Source organism: Hypanus sabinus, chromosome 25 (genome assembly GCF_030144855.1).
Source record: "Hypanus sabinus isolate sHypSab1 chromosome 25, sHypSab1.hap1, whole genome shotgun sequence".
Lineage (NCBI taxonomy): Eukaryota > Metazoa > Chordata > Chondrichthyes > Myliobatiformes > Dasyatidae > Hypanus > Hypanus sabinus.
This window is the reverse complement of record NC_082730.1, coordinates 3,305,888-3,327,059: the sequence shown is the minus strand read 5'-3', so window position 1 is coordinate 3,327,059 and position 21,172 is coordinate 3,305,888.

Sequence of the window (21,172 nt, the reverse complement as noted above, 5' to 3'; positions counted from 1 at the left end):
CATCATGGGCACGAGCCTCCCTAGCATCCACGACGCCATGCAAAGACGATAAGGTGGCAACCGTCGTGAAGGAGCCCCATCATTCAGGACATGCTCTTTCATTGTTACCATCAGTGAGAAGGTACAGAATCCTAAAAACACACCTTCGCGGTTTCAAGTACAGCTGCCTCGCTTACACCATCAGTTTTCTGAATGGGCAGGGAACCAAGGAACATTTCCCAAGGACTTCATCCTCTCATCTTGAATGAGTAATTGATATTTCTTGTTGTATTTTGTTTCATTACGATGTATTTCTTTATATCACTACCGGAAAACATTTTTTATGACACAGGCCAGTGGTTGTAAACCTGATTCTAGTGATGACCAATTGTGAATCTTAAATCTTAAATCCTGAATTCCACTCTCTGCCCCCTCCCCTCTAACTTCCATGCTACTCTTCACCTGCCTATCATTTCTTTTCCTTCCTCCCAGTCGCCCATGCTGCACTCTTTTCTCTAGCATTTTACCTTTTCCATCTATCACCTCCCAGCTTCTTACTTCATCCCACCCACATGGCTTCACCTTATCAGTTTTACTCCTTCCCGTTCCCCACCTTCTTGTTTTGCTTTCTTCCCCCTTATTTTTTTTCAGTCCAGGCCCGAAACGTCGACAGTTTATTCACATCCGTAGATGTTATCCACATGCTGAGATCTCCCAGCATTTAATGCATGTCGCATTCGAATATTCTACACCATTGTTAAAGCTTTGGTACCCTTCCTCATTCTAGGACGGATGTGATATCTTAAAGAGTCTATAGAAGAAATTTAACTGAAACAGAGCTCATGTCCCAATCTGCGCCAATCCTAAACTGAACACCATGGAGATTCTGCCAGTTACCTTAGCATCAACTCGATGAACTCACATTGCAGGATCTCCTCACTTTTCATTATTTTGGAACCAAAATGGTAAACAACCTTTGGTCCTTCATCCCTAGCCCCACACCCTTCACGCTCATAGCGCTATAGAATCAGTCCGAGGTGTCCTTTATCATGGCATCGGAGAAGCAACATATCATCTGAGAATCTCGTTCTCGTCCTCAGAACCTCGTGTATGTTCAACTAACACTGGACTTCAATGAATTCATCGTAAGAACTGGGAAATAGTGCTGAAGGTGTACAATGCGGTGGTTAGGCCGCATTTGGATTAATATAAGTAATCATGTTTGTCATATTTCATTAAGGATATGGTGGCAGGCGAGAGCGCAGAACTGATTCATAAATAGCATGGAATGGAAAGCCACAGTTACGATGAAATACTGGGTCATCTGCATTTATGGTCCATGATGACAAGACGGTGAATTAAAGAGGTTAGAAAATTATGGGGGATGTACCTAGCATTGTTAATCACTACATTAATGGAGCATTTTCTCATCCAAGACAGAAGAATCCAGAACTATGTTGAATGTGGCGAATTTTGAAGGATATCTGAAGGGCAGAGTTTTCATGGAGAGTGTGATGTTTATCTGGAACGAGCTAACAGTGATTGGAATCGTGATCAGAATCAGATTTATCACTGAGGCCATCTACGAAATATGTTGTTTTGCTGTACGGGATCTAATTACCCCAATATAAAGAAATTTGGAAGTGTCAGAAAGGAAATGTATGGGCAGATAGTGATTCAATTAGCGTAGGTGGGAATTATAGCCTACATGGACGAAATATAACGGAAGAGATCATTTCTGTTTTGCTCTGTTCTAACAATCGATAATACGGGGACATCTGTTTGGTAGATCGAAAATATGTTGGAATGGTAATGTCCGTTGCACAAGCGCAGACTGTTTTTACTTCGCTTAATCAGTGGTAATGTCAGAGAAGTGCCGATGGCAGCGATTCTAATTCATTTATCTATTGAGATAACCCGTGGACAAGGCCCTTCCAATCATTCGAGCCCCACCGCTAGATGCCCCCCGACATAATCATAGTCTAATCACGTGAGAATTATGCAATGACCAATAAATCTATCTAACCTCTTTCAGTAAATATTTTAGAAATGAGACTGAAAGGATATGTCACTATTCTCTTCAGCTCCTCTCTGAATTTCCTCTGAGTCAGAGCATAAACAGCAGTGTTGGTACAAGTTCCGAGATAGAACAGCATGACACCTGTCTTGTCGGCGATAATGACGGGGTGGTTATAACTCGGATAAACATGCCTGTTGAAAATTTCCATCAGTAGGAAAACGGATACCTTCGTCAGCCACAGCAATATAAAGCTCCCCGACACCACAAACAGCAGGATGACGGACCTCCTCCTTTGAGCCAACTCGGGGTCCGATCGCTGAACCCCGTTGTTGGGCCCTTTGAGTCCCCTACGAGCTCGATTTGCCAGCACTATGTGCCTGACAGTCGTTACATTGAGAATCAGGATCAGTAAGTAGGGGATCAGTGGGTTTAGCAGGTGGTGAATCCAGAAAAATGCCACCCAACCAGGCAAACTGAAGAATTCCAGTTTGATGGCGCAGCCCCAGGGAATTCCATTATAGAAGCCGTAAGGTTCCAATCTGAAATAAAAAGGTATATTCCTTAAAACGCTCAGCGCAGTCACAGTGGTTATAACTATCGCCGCTGTCTTTGCAGTGCAATATTTTACTTTCAAGTTGTGACAGCAAATTGCCACGAATCGATCAACGGTGAACGCGATTGTCAGCCAAACAGAACAGTCTATTGTCGCGTAGCCCAGTAGAGAAATGGTGCTGCAAACAGCTGTGTAGAACCAGAACATGGCTGGGAAAAGTCTGTGAAGAAAGCTTTTGACTATTATACAGAAGATAACGACCAGTAGGTCTGCTGTTGCCATGGAGATCAGGTAGGCAGAAACTCCTTTGGAGAGATCGTTGTTTCCCTTCGAGAGAATCGCAATCGTCATGGAGTTAGCTGTGGAGGAAGACGAACATGCTATGTCAGAAAGTGACTTCTTACGCAAGTAGCTAATTGCCTGTAAATGAATTACCACGAATTGAGCAGTAATTTATTTTTACTGCATTTCTCTCTATTGACTGAGATGAGATTCCACATGCACACAATTCTAATACAGGTGATAAAAATAATAATAGTAACTTTATTTATTGACCACTTTTGTACGATTTTTATGCAGACGATAGATTTTATAGTGGTTTACGATGTCATACGAATGCAAACATGAAAAAATAAAATAAACATAGAGTTGAAAATAAAAGACAAAATGATGGCTGTTGCAATCAGAGTCATTGAACAGATTCTGAGCTGTCTTTTAAAAGTGTATACTGAGTCTGTCTACTTCATACTTTTAGGTATGGAATTTCAAAGTTGATTAAGGTAATTGAAAAAAACAGACCTCTCAATATGAAAGTATGTCGTTGTATTCGATTAACAATTGTGAGATTCGTTTCCTTGCAGTCAGCAGCAACAGTAACAGCCATAGTAGAACTGCTTAAACAGACACACACACACACACACACACACACACACGCGCGCGCGCGCGCGCGCGCGAGAGAGAGAGAGAGAGTCCAGGAGCCTAATGGCTACAAGTTGTCTGAATAAATAATATTTGTTGTGTGCATTGTATGCACCCGAAAACCGAAATTATCGAGAAACACGCGAAAGAAATCAAAAAAAAGTCTGGCTCTCCGTGCACAAGACCAACAGATTAACCTTCGCACACTTCACAATGAGATGTTTGCCTCTGAAAAATTAAGGCAAACAGGTACACACAGATGCCTTCCTGTGTCAGCAGTTCATACAGTTCCGTTCGTGCATCCAGAATATATCTTTCCGAATGGTATTGCAATCCGAGTTTGGACCGGACACTGATACGCAGATATGGAAATCTTCGAACAGTCTCAGGACTGGTCTATAATATGGCCAAGGCTCTGTTGATCATTATTCAACTTAAAGCTAGCATATTCATCACTTATATCTCAAACACAGTGCAGCAAAAACAGGTAAATCAACTGAAGTGAAACTGAAATCCATGCAGTTGTTAACGGAATCTGGGATGGTCTTCGGCCACAGTGCGATATCAAATGGTTGCTGAAAGGGGCTGAGAGATACGAAAGTTCAAGCATTAAAGTAAATTTATTATCAAAGTACATATATGCCAGCATATGCACCATTGAGATTAATTTTCCTGCGGGTACACTCAAAAACCATAGAATAATGACAACAACAACAGTAATAATAATAATAATAATAATAATAATAATAATAATAATAATAATAATAATAATAATAATAATAATGAATCATTGAGGGCCCTCGCCAAACTGGACGTCAAACCCGGGTAGAAAAACACCAAACTACAGACAGAAAACGAAATACAAAATAATAAATAAACAAGCAATAAGTATCCAGAACATGAGATGAAGAAACCTAGTAAATGAGATCACAAGTTATGGGAGCATTTCAATGACAGAGAAATTCAGCGAGGTTTTCTCTTTTAGTTCAAGATCCTGGATGATGATGGGTAACAATCATGGTCATGGTGAACCTGGTGATTTAAATTGTATAGCTCCTGTAGCTTTCTGTTTGTTTTGGAAGAAGCGAGAAAAGATTATGTTCTGGTTTGTTTGGGTCCGTTGTAATGAAGGATGCCTTCCTGTGTCAGCGTTTCGAGTTGATGTGCTTAGTGATGGGGAGGGCTTTAACCGTGGCGGTCTGGGCCGTATCCGCAACTTTTCGTGGGTTTTTTTTTGTTCTAGGACGTTTGTGTTTCAATTCAACGTGGTGCTGCAGCCAGTCAGAATACTATCCACAACACATCTATAGGGGTTTGTCAAAAACTTAGATGTCATGCTGCATTTGACCAAACTCCTAAGTACATCCACTCTCAGACAAATTGGAGTGGATCCGTGACGCTTACATGAAGGTGTTGATGTGTTTCACCACCAGCCTCTTAGGACACTTCATCACTGCGGATGTAAATAGTACTGGCTGATAATTATTAATTCAGGTCACCACGTTCTCCTCAATCACTGGCATAATTGAAGCATCCTGAAGCAGGGGAGAGCAGTTAAAGGTCTCAGAGGGCAGTCAGTTATTCAGCACAGGCCTTAATTACTTGGTCAGGATTCGGTGAATGATTTTTCTTTCCCACATAAATGTGAGAGGCGCATTGTGGAGGTACTAGCGTGTAGAAGAAATAATAGCGTCCAGAAGAGTAATGAGGAATAGGGGGATCTTGATATTCAACTTAAAGTATCCCTAAAGCTTACATATATAATGCGGTTAAATAGCCCTATAGGACTCTTGTCATTACGAATCGGGGAAATGAATAAAAAAACATGGATGTACTGTCCTAGCATCAGAACACAACGGCGATATATCGGCTGACTTACCACCCTGCAACTGTGGTCACCATACTCGTCGGGAAAAAGAATAATAGCGCAGCATAGGATGCTAGGACTACCCAGGCTATTCGGTACAGATCGTTTCAGATATTTCATTTAGTGATACAGTACAGTAAGAGGCCCTACCGAACAAAGATATGGCCCGCTCAGCTACAACCATGTGACCATTTAAGTTACTAAAGCTCGTGTTTTTGGGAATGTAGGAGGAAACTGGAACACACGGAGGAACCTCACGCAGTCAAGTGGAGAAAGTAAATCTCCTTGCACGATGACGCTGTAATAACGTTACGCTGACCGCTACCCTGTCATGCCGCCCTTGTACTCTGTCGTCTTATGAGAAAGGACAACACAACTTATGCATTTTACACTGGAATAGAGGAAGTTAACTTTGGATATGAATGGGGGACATAAAATTTTGACTTGTTTACATACAAAACATTTGCTGTTATGATAGCTGAGTAACGTTGTCGAATATAGATTTGGCGTAAGGAATGAGAGATCGGTGGGGACTTCCGTGGGAATATTTTCACGAGGCGTGTTAAGGTCCAGACTGCAACTCGTGAGAGACCGTTCGAAACAAATTCGCTGGCAGCAATTGTCTGACATGCTGTGGAATTCCAGAGGCCAATTTCTGCCCATCAACTCCTAGAGGACTGGGTTGATAGGAGTAGATTACTATTTGTTAGCAGGGACCTGGTGACCAAACTTTAGATTTCCATTGCCATATCCTGCACGCGTCTATAGCTTGCGAATTTTTAGAGGTCTCAGTAGAGATTTCTGACTCACTTTTATTCACGATCAACTCATTGATAAGCATTAATATTTTCCTTAATGAGAAAGCACGCCTGAAAATCCGTTCGAAATTTTGAGCAGGATAGACAAAAAGGTCGTTGGATGTTGTTTACTTTGATCTTCCAAAGGCACGTAACATTTTGCGGCACTAGAGACTGTTCAATAAGGTAAGAACCCATGGATTGAAGGAAAAGATACTAGCATGGACGGGAGATTGGCTGACTGGCGGGAGGGAAAAACTAGAAACAAATGGGGACTTCCGTGATCTTATTCTTCCACACCTGCTTTCTCCGACACCTTATCTAGTTCAGGGTCTTTGGACTTGTAGTACCTGTCCTCTCATCTATTTAGTACGCCCCGTGACTAATGGTATATTTCCCGCCGTCATCTGAGAACCCTCCTTGCACAGTATTCACACCATCTTCAGCAGTGTTGCGCTTTCATACTATTAGTGGGGATTGAAACACATCCAGCAAATGCAGGTAAGTACTGTCATGCTCTATTAATCGTGCGAATACACTTACCCAGGACCCCGACGATTGCCAGACAACTGTTGAAATTAAATACGATTTGAAGGATCATAGGCTTATTCATTATCGAGAAGATAATTCTGCAGATTTCCACGCGGGGTGCCCAGTGCGAATCGTGGGGAGACCAACGCCTTATAAAGCCCACATAAAAATCCTGCAGAACCTTGAGGTCAACAAATTAAATTAATTTAATCAGGTACTGCCAATAACATCACCCATTCCCTCAGAGCCAACGAACTCCCCACGGATATTAGCTAATTTGGGACGAAGTCTGCACTTCATCCAATAACACATTGCTCAATATTTTTCTCTTTTAGTAGAAAGCGGCTTCAACCGACATTGGATTGACACAAGCCAAATTTTAGCTTACATTCCATTACACTTATTTGGAGACGCTCTCTCTTCTTTAAATCTACCACATTCATTCTTTGGACGTGAGCACGTGTTTGTCGACGTGAGCATTCGCTTTTATCATGATTTGTAATGTCAGTCTGCAATTACAGAAATCACTCTGATGAACCGTTATCCCAACCCTTCAGTTGCAGCCAAACATTTCCTTACATTGGGTAATTGGATAGTTTAAGTCTATTTTTCAGAGGTTATGACAGAGTTATAGAAGATTTGCGGTATAGGTAGGGTAGACGGCATCAAATATTTCCATTTTCTAAAGCCTTATATTGATTTATTACCACCGACAATAGATTCCGAAGGGATCTGAGGAAACTCTTTGCAATCCAGAAGGTACGGAGAATTGAAAATAATCTGTACATAAGAGAGGAAAGTCGTTGATTAATTGACTGAAGAACGTACGAATGCAGAGGAAATGGAAGGCTTCAGTAGGCGGAGGAAACTAGAATTCGCGAATTCGAATTGGTGGCCGATTGTCATGTTTTAAAATGACAATTCTTCTTTGTTTCCAAAATACCATTCGTAAATGTATTTACGCCTGACCTTTTCAGGGGAGAACTCATCCTCTCATCCGCACATGAATAACAAAAAGTGCAAATTTTCTGCATTCTGGAACTTAGGCTAGGATAACTATTAGGATATAGTTGAAAAATAAAAAGCTAATGCAATGAACTGCCATAACCGCTGACATTGCCTCGTAAACCGTTCCCTCTCGGAGGCCGGCAGCTAAAAGAAGATAGCAGATCGCACAAGTGAGGATGCACAGTTCAACCATTTGGGTTCTTGGCATTTGTATTGAATTCTCTTCCTTTATTTTCAGTTTTTTAAAGTCTTGACCGAAGTATAGCGAGGTAGTGTTCACTGGTTCCCTCTGCCCACCTTCCGAGTTACAGGATTAAAATTTAGATTGACACTACAAAGGAGAAGTATTGATTTAGTGTTACGTTAATGCTTCTCAACCGCACAGACCGCGTTAGGTTTCAGTTTAAATGTTTTAATTGGCAGCCCTGTTGGAGTAGCGTTTAGCATTTTCCCTTGCTCTACACAGTTGTTATTAAAACATAGTGAACTGTTCACTCCCTTTATGTGTCTGCCGCTGCACTTGTCCCATCACCGAACTCATATGAGGAACAAGTCGAATACCACACGAATATATAACATCATAATAAGAACCAGTAACAGAATTTCACCATTCGACCATCGGGTGCAGTCTGCCATTTCATGATGGCTGATTTATTATATCTCTCTGTCCCATTTCCTTTCCTGTTAACAATGACGCCCTGATTAACCAAGAACGTATCAACTTCCGCTTTATATGCACCCAATGGTTTGGTCTGCGCAGCCGTCTGCAGCAAAGAATTCCACAGCTGCGCCATTATTTGGATAATTTTTTATTGAGAACGTAATGACTCATTACGAATGAAGACTCATTATTATTGACGACGTAGTAAGTGCAGTGGATAGAAGGGAACATGTGGATGTCGTATACTTGGAATTCCAGAAGGCATTCTATAAGGTGCCGCAGAAGAGACTTATAAATAAGCTACGGATGCATGGAGTCAGAGGAAGTGTACTGGTTTGGACTATAGATTCATTAACCATTAGAAGGCAGAGAGTTGGTATAAACAGGTGTTTCTCAGGCTGGCAGTCTGTGGTGAGCGGGGTGCTGTAGGGTTCGGTGCTGGGCCCGCCGCTGTTTACCATTTACTTTGATGACTTGGAAGAGGGGACTGAGTGTAGTGCAGCAAAATTTGCTAAACTAAACTAAGTGGAAGAGCAAATTGTACAGAGGATGTGGTTAGTCTGCAGAGGAATATCGATAGATTCAGCGGGTGCGCCAAGGTCTGGCAGATGGAATAGAATGTTGGTAAATGCGACATCATCCACTTTGAAAGGAATAATAGAAGAACAGATTATTATTTAAATACTGAAAGCTTGCAGCATGCTGTTGTGCAGAGGGACTTGGGAGTGCTTGTGCATGAATCGCAAAAAGCTGACTTACATGTACAACTAGTTATTAGAAGGCAAAAGGAACCTTGATCTTCATTCCCAAAGGGATTGAATTCAAGAGCATGGAGGTCATGCTGCAACTATACAGGGTACTGGTGCGCTGCACCTGGAGTACTGTGTGCAGTTTTGGTCTCCGTACCTGAGGAAGGATATACTTGGAGGCAGTGCAGAGGACATTCACCATGTTGATTCCAGGGATGAAGGGGTTAAGCTATGTGGAGAGATTGAGTCGCTGGGAATATACTCTCTGGAGTTCAGAAGAATGAGAGGGGATCTTATGGAAGCATACAAAACTTTGAATGAGGTAGGTAAGATAGAAGTTGGAAAGTTGTATCTACTGGCACGTGAGACTAGAACGAGGGAATATTGACTCAAGATTCAGGGGAGATGAATTAGGACGGAGATGAGGATAAACTATTTTTCCCAGAGAGTGGCGAATCTGTGGAATTCTCTGCCCAGGGAAGCAGTTGAGGCTACTTCACTAAATATATTTAAGAAACAGACAGGTTTCAGCAAGGGAATTAAAGATTATGGAGAAAAGGCCTGTACATGGAGCTGAGTTTACGGACAGATCAGACATGATTTTATTGAATGGCGGGGCCGGCTCGATGGACCGGATGGCCTACTCCTCCTCCTATTTCTTATGTTCTCAAAAAACTAATTTCTGTTCCTATCCCAAATTCTGAAGCAGTATTCTCTGGTACCAGGGTCACGCAATATAGGAAATATCCTCTGCACATCCACTCTGCCAGGACCTTCTAATATTTGATGTGTTACAAAGATATCCAATGTTCCCGATTAACTTTCCCGAGCTCCCACCTAATATGCATAAAATTTGCCCTTTTCCAAGTTAATAATCTCACGCAAGGTCAAAGCCTAATCTTGTCCATAGCCATATTAAATCCCATACAGTTGTAATCACTGTTTTCTTATATTTCTCCCACTGAATGTTCAATCACATGGCCAGATCCATCGCCCTTTAACAAGTAAAATGCTACCCCAGCACTTCGTGATGATCTACGGACATACTGTTTTAAGAAACCCCTCCCGATACGCAACACAATTTATGTTCAAATCCTCCTTCAGAAGGTTCGAATCTTCGAAATACTGTGCCAGAGACTGTGCTGGAGGCTGAGTCCGTGGGTATATTTAAAGCCAAATTTGATAGATTGCTGATAGATTCAGGGTATGGAAGGATATGGCAAGAAGGCAGGTGTGTGGGGTTGTGTGGAATCCGGTATCGGCTATGACTGAATAGCAGAGTAGACTTGATGTACTCCTATTTCGTATGCTCTTATGGATGCAAAACAATATTGAAAATTAGTTATCACGCAATTACATGCATTCCTTACTTAGGTAACCCACGTTCATCACACCAACAGGACTACAGGACGCCGACAGCAGATTGTTAAAACTCCCTGTCCTAAGCCAGTCGTTTGAATTGGTACTGTGTCCCATTCAGCTCATTCCGCCTTCTTTGTTAAATAGTTGAACTGGAAAGTAACAACGCCCCTTTCGACCCTGCTGGAAGTTTTATACTTTTGATTGCATTCTCTCCATTCTGCTTGGTTGCCTGCCCTTCGTGCACTCAACTCTTTGTACAGCAAACGTTTCAAACCGTCCGATCTTCTGAGAGAAGAAAAGGATTTTCCGAAATTTCTGAAGAATCAAATTACTCTTTCTTCCAAAAAAAAAAATGCGTTAGCAGAGACTTCTAGTCTTGTCATTTGAGACACCTTTAAGGCATATATCAGAGGAAAAAATGATCTCTTCTAATGCATATATTAAGACAAAAAACTAATAAAGAGAGAACTGATTTAGTTAATCAATTAAAACAATTCGTTCATAAATATGCTTTGGCACCAGATGTCATGAGGGAGGCGACAGGAGCGAACCCAAATGCACGACACAGACACTGAAGTACTGGGAACAGGAATAAGATTATATAGAAAGCAAGGGTAGTCGGGAGGAGACGACACTAGACATGGACACAGGTGCTGGACGAGACAAGGACACTGGGCTTGGGCAAGGACTGTGACTAGGAAAGCGGGAAGAACGTGGAACTAGCAGCCTGGACGAGGACGCTAAACCAGAGACTGGACAGGGATACAGAACATGGGTCTTCACTCAGGCATTGAACCCGGATCCAGGCGAGGACTCGGGAATAGGAACAGATTAAACACGAGATAGTACTGGAATACGAAGCCTTGACTTAGACTGGCCGAGGTACAGGGACGTTGTTTGGAACTGGACGAGGTTTTCGGACGTGGCTTGGAACTGGACGAGGTTCTTGGACATGGCTTGGAACTGGACGAAGTTCTTGGACGTGGCTTGGAACTGGACGAGGTATTCCAGCTCAGTACGAGGAATCTCCAGCACCGGGCTCGGCGAGGTACTACTCGGCTGGGCGAGGCACCAGAACTGGATGAAGACACCATGCAAAGATTTGGATAGGGCTGTAACACAGCGCCGGATCTAGGTCTTGGAACACAGGAACACAGAGCCTTGGTCGTGGAACACAGGAACACAGAGCCTTGGTCGTGGAACACAGGAACACAGAGCCGGGACCCCTCCTTGGAACAGGACTAAGGGCCAGGGCTCTACACAGAACCAGGACCCTTCCTTGGGGACAGGACAAGGCCGGGGCTTTACACAGAGTCAGAACCCCTCCTTGGAAAACAGGACCCAGGGCTGGGACTCTTCTTTGACACGGACACTAAACATGGGAGCACAAAGAGACAGTTCCAAACTCAACGATAGATAGCTCCTTATCTTGGCGTGGCGAGGCTCTGGCCTAACTCCGGCGGGTCAACTTGATGGCGATACAGGCAAGGACGCAGGTGAGGTTGCAGGCAAGGTAGCAGGTGAAGGCAAATTACAGATGAACTTTAGTGCAGAAGTAACTGCTAGGGATTCAGAAGGGAGGGGACAGGAAAAAGGGAGAGAGAGTAAGCAGTCCAGCAGGGAATCCCTGGTTTGCTGAGGTATTTATGTGCCAGTCTAAAATAAGAATCAAGTGCTTCAATTAAGGCACGCAACGGAACAAGGGAATAAAACACATTACCCAGAATGCGGAGTTCACACACCGGACCATGACATCAGACCCTGAACTATAACAAAAGACATATTGAAATTAAAACTAAATATGATCTACTGATAACATATCCAATTGAAAGTCAACTTCTAAAAGATAGAAGCCAATTCTATATACATGGAGAAAAAACCGGTAAATTATTGAGTAATCAACTGAAGACCTTTACAGCTAAACAGCAAGTTAAAGACATTTGTAAAACCAATGGTGATATGACAACTGATCATTTTGAAATAAATGATACTTTAAGAGAATTTGATTCTAAATTGTATAGTTCTGATTCTGTTAAAGATAATAATGCAATGAACATTTTAGACCAATTAAATATTCCTGGACTTTCGGTGGATAATGGAAAGCAGTTGGATCAACCTATTTATCAGGAGGAAATTACTGAGATTATACGTTCAGCGCATCCTGGGAAATCTCCAAAACACGACGGATTCTCTGGAGAATTTTATAAGGCTTTTTCTTCATTGTTTATATCTTATTTATGTTCTACCCTTACTGAATCATTCAAGGTCGGTAGGTTGCCACAGTCTTTTTATGAAGCTTCTATTTCTCTTACTCTTAAACAGAATAAAATTCCCACTGAATGGTCTTCATATAGGCCAATCTCTTTATTCAATGCTGATGCTAAGATCCTATAAAGTTTTTGCCGGTAGACTCAAAAATTTTATACCTTCTATAATATCTGATGATCAGGCAGGATTTATTAAAAATCGATATTCCCATTTTAATATACGGCGACTGTTAAATGTTATCCATTCTCCATCCAAGGAAATGTGAGATTTCTCTAGATGTAGAGAAGGCTTTTGATCGTGTTAAATTGAATTTCCTATTAAAATCTTAGAAAAAAATAATGTTGTGCACAATTTTATCCATTGGATTAATTACTTTATTTATCTCCTTGTTCGCTGGAGAAATTGTGGAAAGCAAAATGCAAATCATTATCATATTTTTTGGGACTTCCCTGTTATCAAAAACAATTGGAGGGTGATATACAATGCCCTATAAGACATCTTAAAATGTAAAATACCCTTGGAGAGTAAGACCATATATTTTGGATATATACCTCAAGAATGGTTGAAAAGAGATAAATATTTAATGAGTGTACTGTTAGTGGATGGTAAAAAGACTCTTACTAGAAATGGTTATCACGGGTGAGCCCAACTTTAAACGCATGGATGGAAATTACAATGGACATTTACAAAATGGTAAGATAACAGCATCTGTTAATCATAAGCTGGAACAATTTGATACATACTTGGAAAAATGGATTAACTACATAATGCCTCACATGCCTGATTTTATTCACACAAATCAATGAATAGGTTGTAAAAAAAATCACTCCCTACTTGTACATACTGTTTTCCTTTTGCTTGCTTTTTTCTTTCCGCTCTTTTCTATAAGTGTATATCTCAGGTAAATACTTTGTGGAGATTTGTGATATATATGTTAATATGATATATTTGTACAATGTCTGAAATAAATCCTCCGGAAATGTTTGTTTGATGATGAACTTGAATAAAAAATAAGTTACTAAAAAAGGAATCAAAAATTGACTGCATGAGTTGGAATATTATGTTGCACTGTGTAAAGCATTGGTGAGACGAAACTCGGAGCAATACGCACATCCCTAGTTATCTGCCGACAGGAAATGTATCAATAAGGTTTAACTCGTACAGAAAAAATGTACAAGTTAATTGTACTTACAGTATTTGACAACCGGTTAAGTGGAAAGTATGACTAGTTTGGGATATTATTTGATGAATGAAAGAGAAGAAAAATGAGATTTAGGAGAAGTACATAAATCTATTAGGGTTACAAATAGTTTGAAATCACGCTGGCTCTTTCTCTATTGAGGTTGGCTGAGAATAGAACTAGGAGGTATAGGTTAATGTGAAAGCTGAAATATTTAAGGAGAACCTGAGTTGGAACAACGTTACACTGAGTTTGGCGCCAGTGTGGATTGAGCAACCCGAGGAAGCAACAGAATCCAGGTTGTTTGCATAATTAAGAACGGTTTCCATAAGTACATGAAATGTGTTGTGTAGATGGCAACACAAAGACGGCTATGGTCGAGGTGCAGGCCAATCACATCCCGACCATAGAGAAAGCAGCCATAGAGTGACTCTGCGGCAGGGTGTCTAAGAGAAATAAGAATGAATGATGAGAAAATGGAGTGTTGAAGGGAACTGCATGTATATTATCCTGTTAGGGATGCACATTAGTGCTGTGTACTTTGTACCGAGCAAGTGCATGTATCCACTGCAACTGTGCAGATCTCCTAAGGTTCCTTTTCTATTTTACACTCCCGTGAACTTCCAAAGTAATAGGAAATCTTCCTTTCTCCCTCCCTGGGAATATGCAGACAGTCGTGAAATCCCTCTCCCTCGGATTCCAGGAGCTGGAAGTAAATCTCCGCCTCCATGTGACCCAGAGACTCAGAGTTGAAATGCCTTCTTAATTGTCACTGATTGATACTGACACTGAAGATTCATAACTGTCACCGGAGAAAGGCAAGACTTTCATTCTACTGTCACTGTACCCAGAGCAATAAAAAAACAATAATGTTCATTTTACAGACTCCTTGAGACATTGGGCAAATCACCCGTTCTCCACGTTAACAAACATTTGAAGACAAACCGTTGAGTTCTTATGCCTATTGTGCAAACACGCCACCCATCACAATCCCGAATGTTACTGGTCTGTACAGAAACGACCCAACACAGCTCCCACTGCACTAAATTGCATTTTCCCCCCACCCCCGCTTACTGATTTTGTTGCGTATACACACATCCCATAATTATCCCCTGTGTATTGGTATTTGGTCTATACAAAAGCTTGCCAACAACACCGTCCCCAGTGCACCGGTCTAGGGTGTGCACATGCCTCCCAAAGCTGCTTTCTGTGTACTTGTGTCTGTTGTGTACACACAACTACCAACACAATCCCCTATGTACTTTTGACAGAGAACCAAGGATGTTCCTTGTGTACTGCCGTCTTGCATGCATACGTAACTGGCAACACCGCCCGCCCTGTGTTCTTGTGTGTGGTGTGTAAATACAGCCCAGAGCACCTACATCCTGTGATATGGTCTTCTTATATACACAAATGACCGGAAACATTACTCCCAGCAAGTTGGTTAGCCAGAACTGCACGGGATGGAGGAGTGTTTAAGCTAGAATTGCGGGAGGATGTGAGCCATGGTGCGAGAATAGATAGTAGAGTGGCTGCGGAGACAGATGTTGTTAAGACCTGAAATTCAGGAAGCAAAAGTTTGAGCATGGTGGCACTACTGTTCTGAGTTGCAAATATTTCAATGCAAGACGTTATTTTATGAAGAACTGATGTTTTGATTCCACCAACAAAAAATTGATTCCATCGACAGATGGAATTATATGCTCGTCAACAGTGACGCTTGGTTGCAGGAGGACCAAGCAGTTTGGCGTTTGAACAACGTACAATCGGCGATTGGGATTAATAAGCAAGAACAAATAAAAACAAGGCGGGGCAGGCCGACCGGCTTTTATTGGAGCAGCTATTGATGGTGTGCGAGAGTGGTTATTTGAGGTCTTAGCTCTTTAAAGTTTCAGCGAAGAGAAGCTTGAGTGAGAGAGGTGACAATGATTTACGTTGATTTTTGTCTAGTTTATGTATTGTTTCTTTATTTATACTTGCACAATTTGAACAGTAGTGCTGCCAGGCAGGATAGATGAGTGCTTCATTTGCGGGATGCAGGAAGGCAGGGACCCCTTCAGTTTCCCAGACGGCTGTGAGAAGTGCATCCCGCAGCAGCTGCGCGCTCAGCAGTTCGAGCTAGAACTGGATGAAGACCGAATCATTTCGTAGACCGACGGGGTGATAGATGGGACATATAGGGAGGTAGATGCTCGTAAGTTGCAGGATATAGGAAACAACCTGACAGACAGGGGAAAGAGGATAAACAGCCAATGCATAGTATCCCTGTGGATGCCCCTTCAATAATAAGTTTACCACTTTGGATACAGTTCAGCGTATTGTTTCCTCTGACACTGTGGGAGGCAAATGCAAAGTATTAAGGGCCCTAGCAGAAATACTTAAATAATCCTTAGTGACAGGTGAGGTACAGGAGGATTAGAGGAGTGCTAACTTTGATCCGTTGTTTAAGAAAGGATCGAAAAATAAACCAGGAGCCAAAACATTGGTAGCTGTAACATTATAGGAATCATTCTAAGGGACGGAATATATAATTACTTCAATAGACATGGGACATAAAGGACAGTTGGCATAGTTTCTTGCCTAGTTAGGTCATGTCTAATCAAATTATTGAGTTTTTCGATGAAGTTTCCGGGAACGTGGAAGAAGGCAATGCAGTTAAATGTTGCCTTCATGGATTTAAGCAAGGCATGTGACAAGGTCATGCATGGGAGGTTGATCAAGAAGGTTCAGTCGCTTGGCATGGAAAAGGAAATAGTCAAGCAGATTAGACATTAGCTTTGTACGAAAAGCCAGAGAATGGTAGTGGGTGGCTAGCTCTCCTACTGGAGACCTGTGATTATTGACGTGCCGCAAGAATCAGTGTTGGCTCCGTTGCTGTTTGTCATTTATAACAAAGATCTAGATGATAATGTGGTTAACCGGATCAGATAATTTGCGGGTGACACCAAGATTGAGGAATATAGTGGAAAGTGAAGAAGGCTACCATGGCTTGCAGCTAAATCTGGACGAGCTGGAAAATGGACTGAAAATGGCAGATGGAATTTAATGCAGACAGGTGCGAGGTGTTGCAATTTGGTGTGAACTTCCGTAGGTCTTACACAGTGAACCGTAAGATAGTGAGGAGTTAGGACACTGAGATTAAAGGGATCTGGGAATACTGGTCTGTAATTCATTGAAAGTGGCGTCGCAGGTACGGAGATAGGATCGTAAAGAAAGGTTTTGGAACACTGGCCTTCACAGATCAAAGTATTGAGTACCGGAGTTGAGAGGGTATGTTCATGTTGTATTAGACGTTGCTGGGGCTTAATTTGGAATAACGCGAGCAAATTCGGTCCCCTATTTGCAAGAAAAGTGTAAATAAGATTACAAGGGTGCAGGGAGCTGTACAGGGATATTTGCGGGACTAGAGGACCTGAGTTATAAAGAAAGATTGAATTGGTTAGAACCGTATTCCCTAGAAAGTCGAAGATTGCGGGGAAATTTGATAGAGGTATATAAAATCGAGTGGCGTGGTGGAGATTGTGTACACACCAGACACCAATAAACAGGGGCATGTTGTTTTGAGTCGCATGTTCACGTGGAGATCACGAGAAGCATGGAAGTTGTTCAGTGCAATTTATCTGATTCAATTTCGTATAGTTTGAAGGCCGGCAAATATCGTGTGCCGAAGAGCCTCCATTGTGTTCTAATTGTGTATGTTCCATGTACACGCCTTGCACAGGTGCACACTTGCGAGGTGGTGGAATGTGTCTCTACACACCATATATCAATAGACAGAGGTTCGGTGCTGAATTGTCTGTATGCAGCGAAATGCTATTGGGAGATGTTGATCGCATCAGACTTCAATAAACAAAGCGATGGTGTTGGCAAATGTGTTTACTCATCATGCACGAAAACACAAGGGGAACAGTGCTGGTATGTTTTCGTATATACCAAAGACTTGTGACCGGCTTTATTAATGAACTGAAGCACAGAGGTGAACGGATATTTCACCGTGCTCTTCACCTGCTCCCTGAACTTGGACTGCGTCATCGAATAAATAAATGTGTTGGTGCAGCAGCTTGTGTTCCTCAGCAAAAGTCCGATATTGTCCAAGATCCACTCCGAATGGTTGTAATTTGTCCCTGTCCCTGTCAACTGATAATAGATGAATTCAGGAACATACGTCACCCACAGGAGGATGAAGCTGCCAGAGAGAGCGTAGAGCAGAACCACTGAACTCCTCCTGTTCTCCATCTCCAGGTCACTGCAGTTCTCCCTCTTGCTTTGACCTAACAGCATCCTACGGACACGACTGCCCACTAAAATGTGCCTGTGTCAGAAAATTAAGCAGCAAAATTATAGCGAAAGGGAAGAGCGGAGTTAAAACCGTATCGAACGAATCAAATCCCACCCATCACGGGTCAGTGAAATAACTCTCCATGTAGACACAGCCCCACGACACATTGTTGATGATTTCTCCGGGTTCTTGTGTGAAATAACGGGGTACATTTTTCAGACAGAACAGGACCCCGGTTGTTGTTATGACAACAGTCGCATTTTTCTTGGTGCAATAATTTGTTTTCAGATTCTGGCAACAAATGGCAACAAACCGGTCAAAGGTGAAAGCGACAGTGAACCTGTGGCTGCGTACTTCACTACCTCGGTAACGCTGCACATCGGGGCGAGATCCAGGAAAATCCCCGGACAGTAATGATATTTCATTTGATACATAATGGCCTCATAATGACCAATAGATCCGCTGCTGCCATGGCCACCAGGTAGCGGGTGGTGCACGTGGAGAGGCCGCACTTTCCCCGTGATAGGAACACAATTGCTGCTATATTTACTAAAATCAGAGAAGACAGCAAACGATGGACTTTGCTGGACACATTCTACGGTCTGGGCATGGAGTCGGTTTTAGATAACGAGCAAGACAGTTGGTGTCGTTGAGCACTGGCAAATTTAATAACGTCAGAGACGGGCCCAATCGGGCTCAAACTGTCTGCCTCACGTGTCAAGGAATGGAGCGATGGGTGTGGTAAACGACGGGGACTAAGCGAGCGGTCTTAAACAACAACGAGGGAAATTATCCTTTCAGTGGGGTAAATCCTGATACCGGTCGCTGCTATTGCAGCTATTATCAATGCAGATTGGAACCAATTATTGGCAAACAGGCAGTGTAATCGGATGGTGAGGGATTCCACAGGGAAACATGACCACAGCACTAGGTGCTTACTCTGATCAATAACTCAGAAACGATAAACTTCACGATGTAAAATCCTCCCGGTTATCCATTCCCGAATAGCTGCCTGCCCCCAGCCCTTGCACGATTTTACGCAAGGTGCCATTACAGGTATGAGGGACATTCGAAATGGAAATTGCGAGTAAGAGGAAAATGAGGCTGTTGCAGAATGAGAAAGTTATTGAAAAGATCAATGAAGAATATCTGTGCCTCGATCACCAAATTGGACGCCTCTAAAATGCTAATAATATGGTCAAATCCAAGAGACAGAGAGAGACAGAGAGAGAGAGAGAGAGACAGAGAGAGACAGAGAGAGAGAGAGAGAGAGAGAGAGAGAGAGAGAGAGAGAGAGAGAGAGAGAGAGAGAGAGAGAGAGAGAGAGAGGGGGAGAGAGAGAGAGAGAGAGAGAGAGAGAGAGAGAGGGAGAGAGAGAGAGAGAGAGAGAGAGAGAGAGAGAGAGAGAGAGAGAGAGAGAGAGGAGAGAGAGAGAGAGAGAGAGGGAGAGAGCATGAAATACTTGTTCATCTACCGGTAACTCCAATGACGGCAATGAACACGTACAATATTTTCTCCATGTTATAGAACATATACACCATTTTACTATCTTTTTAGTACCCACATATCTGCCTCCCGTGGCCCCGGAGTGACCACCTGCCTGTAACTCCTCTCTATCACCTCCTCACTCTCCCTGAACAGGCGAAGGTCATCGAGCTGCAGCTCCAGTTCCCTAACTCGGTCCCTCAGGAGCTGCAGTTCGGTGCACCTGGCGCAGGTGTGGACGTCCGGGAGGCTCGGAGACTCCAGGACCTCCCACATCCGACACCGAGAACAACAAGCTGCCCTCACACTCATACTTCCCGAAAAACTGAAAAATAACAAGAACTAAAAGATAAGCCTACTGTGCCCTCTTCCGCCTAAGCCCCCTGAGCCCAAGCCCTACACTCTGCTGCCGGCTCACTCCGCTGCCCGAAAATGAAGCTGCCCGCTGCTTAAGGCTGCGTTCTTTTTATATCTTCCCTCCTTCCCAGGCCTCCTCACGCGCCTGCGCAGTCCCGCCTCTCAGAACTCCGATCTGAGACGCAATTGGACAATTTGAAAATGGCCGCCGCCGCACTTCCTCTCAAAGCCTCGCTGTCCTCTTCCAAAAGAGCATCTGATCATAGCTTCATCACACGCTACACACGCTAGACAATCTGCATCTTGTTTGCACGAAATATGCCTAACGTTGTCCTGGGATTAAAACAATTTTTTACCTTCATCACCATCGAGGAGGCACGTTCACTATGAGAAGTGAGATGTCGCCATATTATAGAAGTCTTACACCTATATAGAACAGAAAACATTGTAAAGCGCAGGAACAGGCCATTGAGTTCATGATATCTAAGTCCAAAACAATGCCACAATGTGCTGTACTGTTCTATATATTCTATATATACTAAAATAATTGCTCCTGGCTGCCTACACGTGATCTGTCTCCCTAGCTTCCTGGCTGCCAGGTATTTGAGAAATGACATGGCTTCTGCTTCCAGAACATTCCCTGGCAGCTTGTTGCATACACAGATCACTCTCTGGGTGAAGGCGCTGCGCTTTAGTTTCCAAGTAAATTATCTCCACTCTCATCTTAAATCGAAGCCCTGCATTTCTTCAGTTTCCAGCTCATGATAAAAACACAAAGGGGAATCACAAAATCTAAGCCGTCTATGATTAAAGACGCTATTGCGGGGTCACCTCCCTGTCTCCCACGCTCCAATGCGCAACGCTCCAACATCAGAATCAATCATGCTTATTATGGAGTTATAGAGATATAGAAGAGTACAGCGCAGAAACAGGCACTTGGGCCCATCTAGTCTCTGCTGAAACTATTTAAACTGCCCTCTCCGATCGACGTGCACCGGGAATGTAGCCCTCCATGCCCCCCACTGTCCAGTGACCAATCCAAATTTCGCTTAAACTTTGCAATCAAACTCGCATACACCATTTCTGCTGGTAGATTATTCCACAGTCTCACGACCCTCTAGCTGAAGAAGTTCCCATTAAACTTTTCCTATTTCAGCC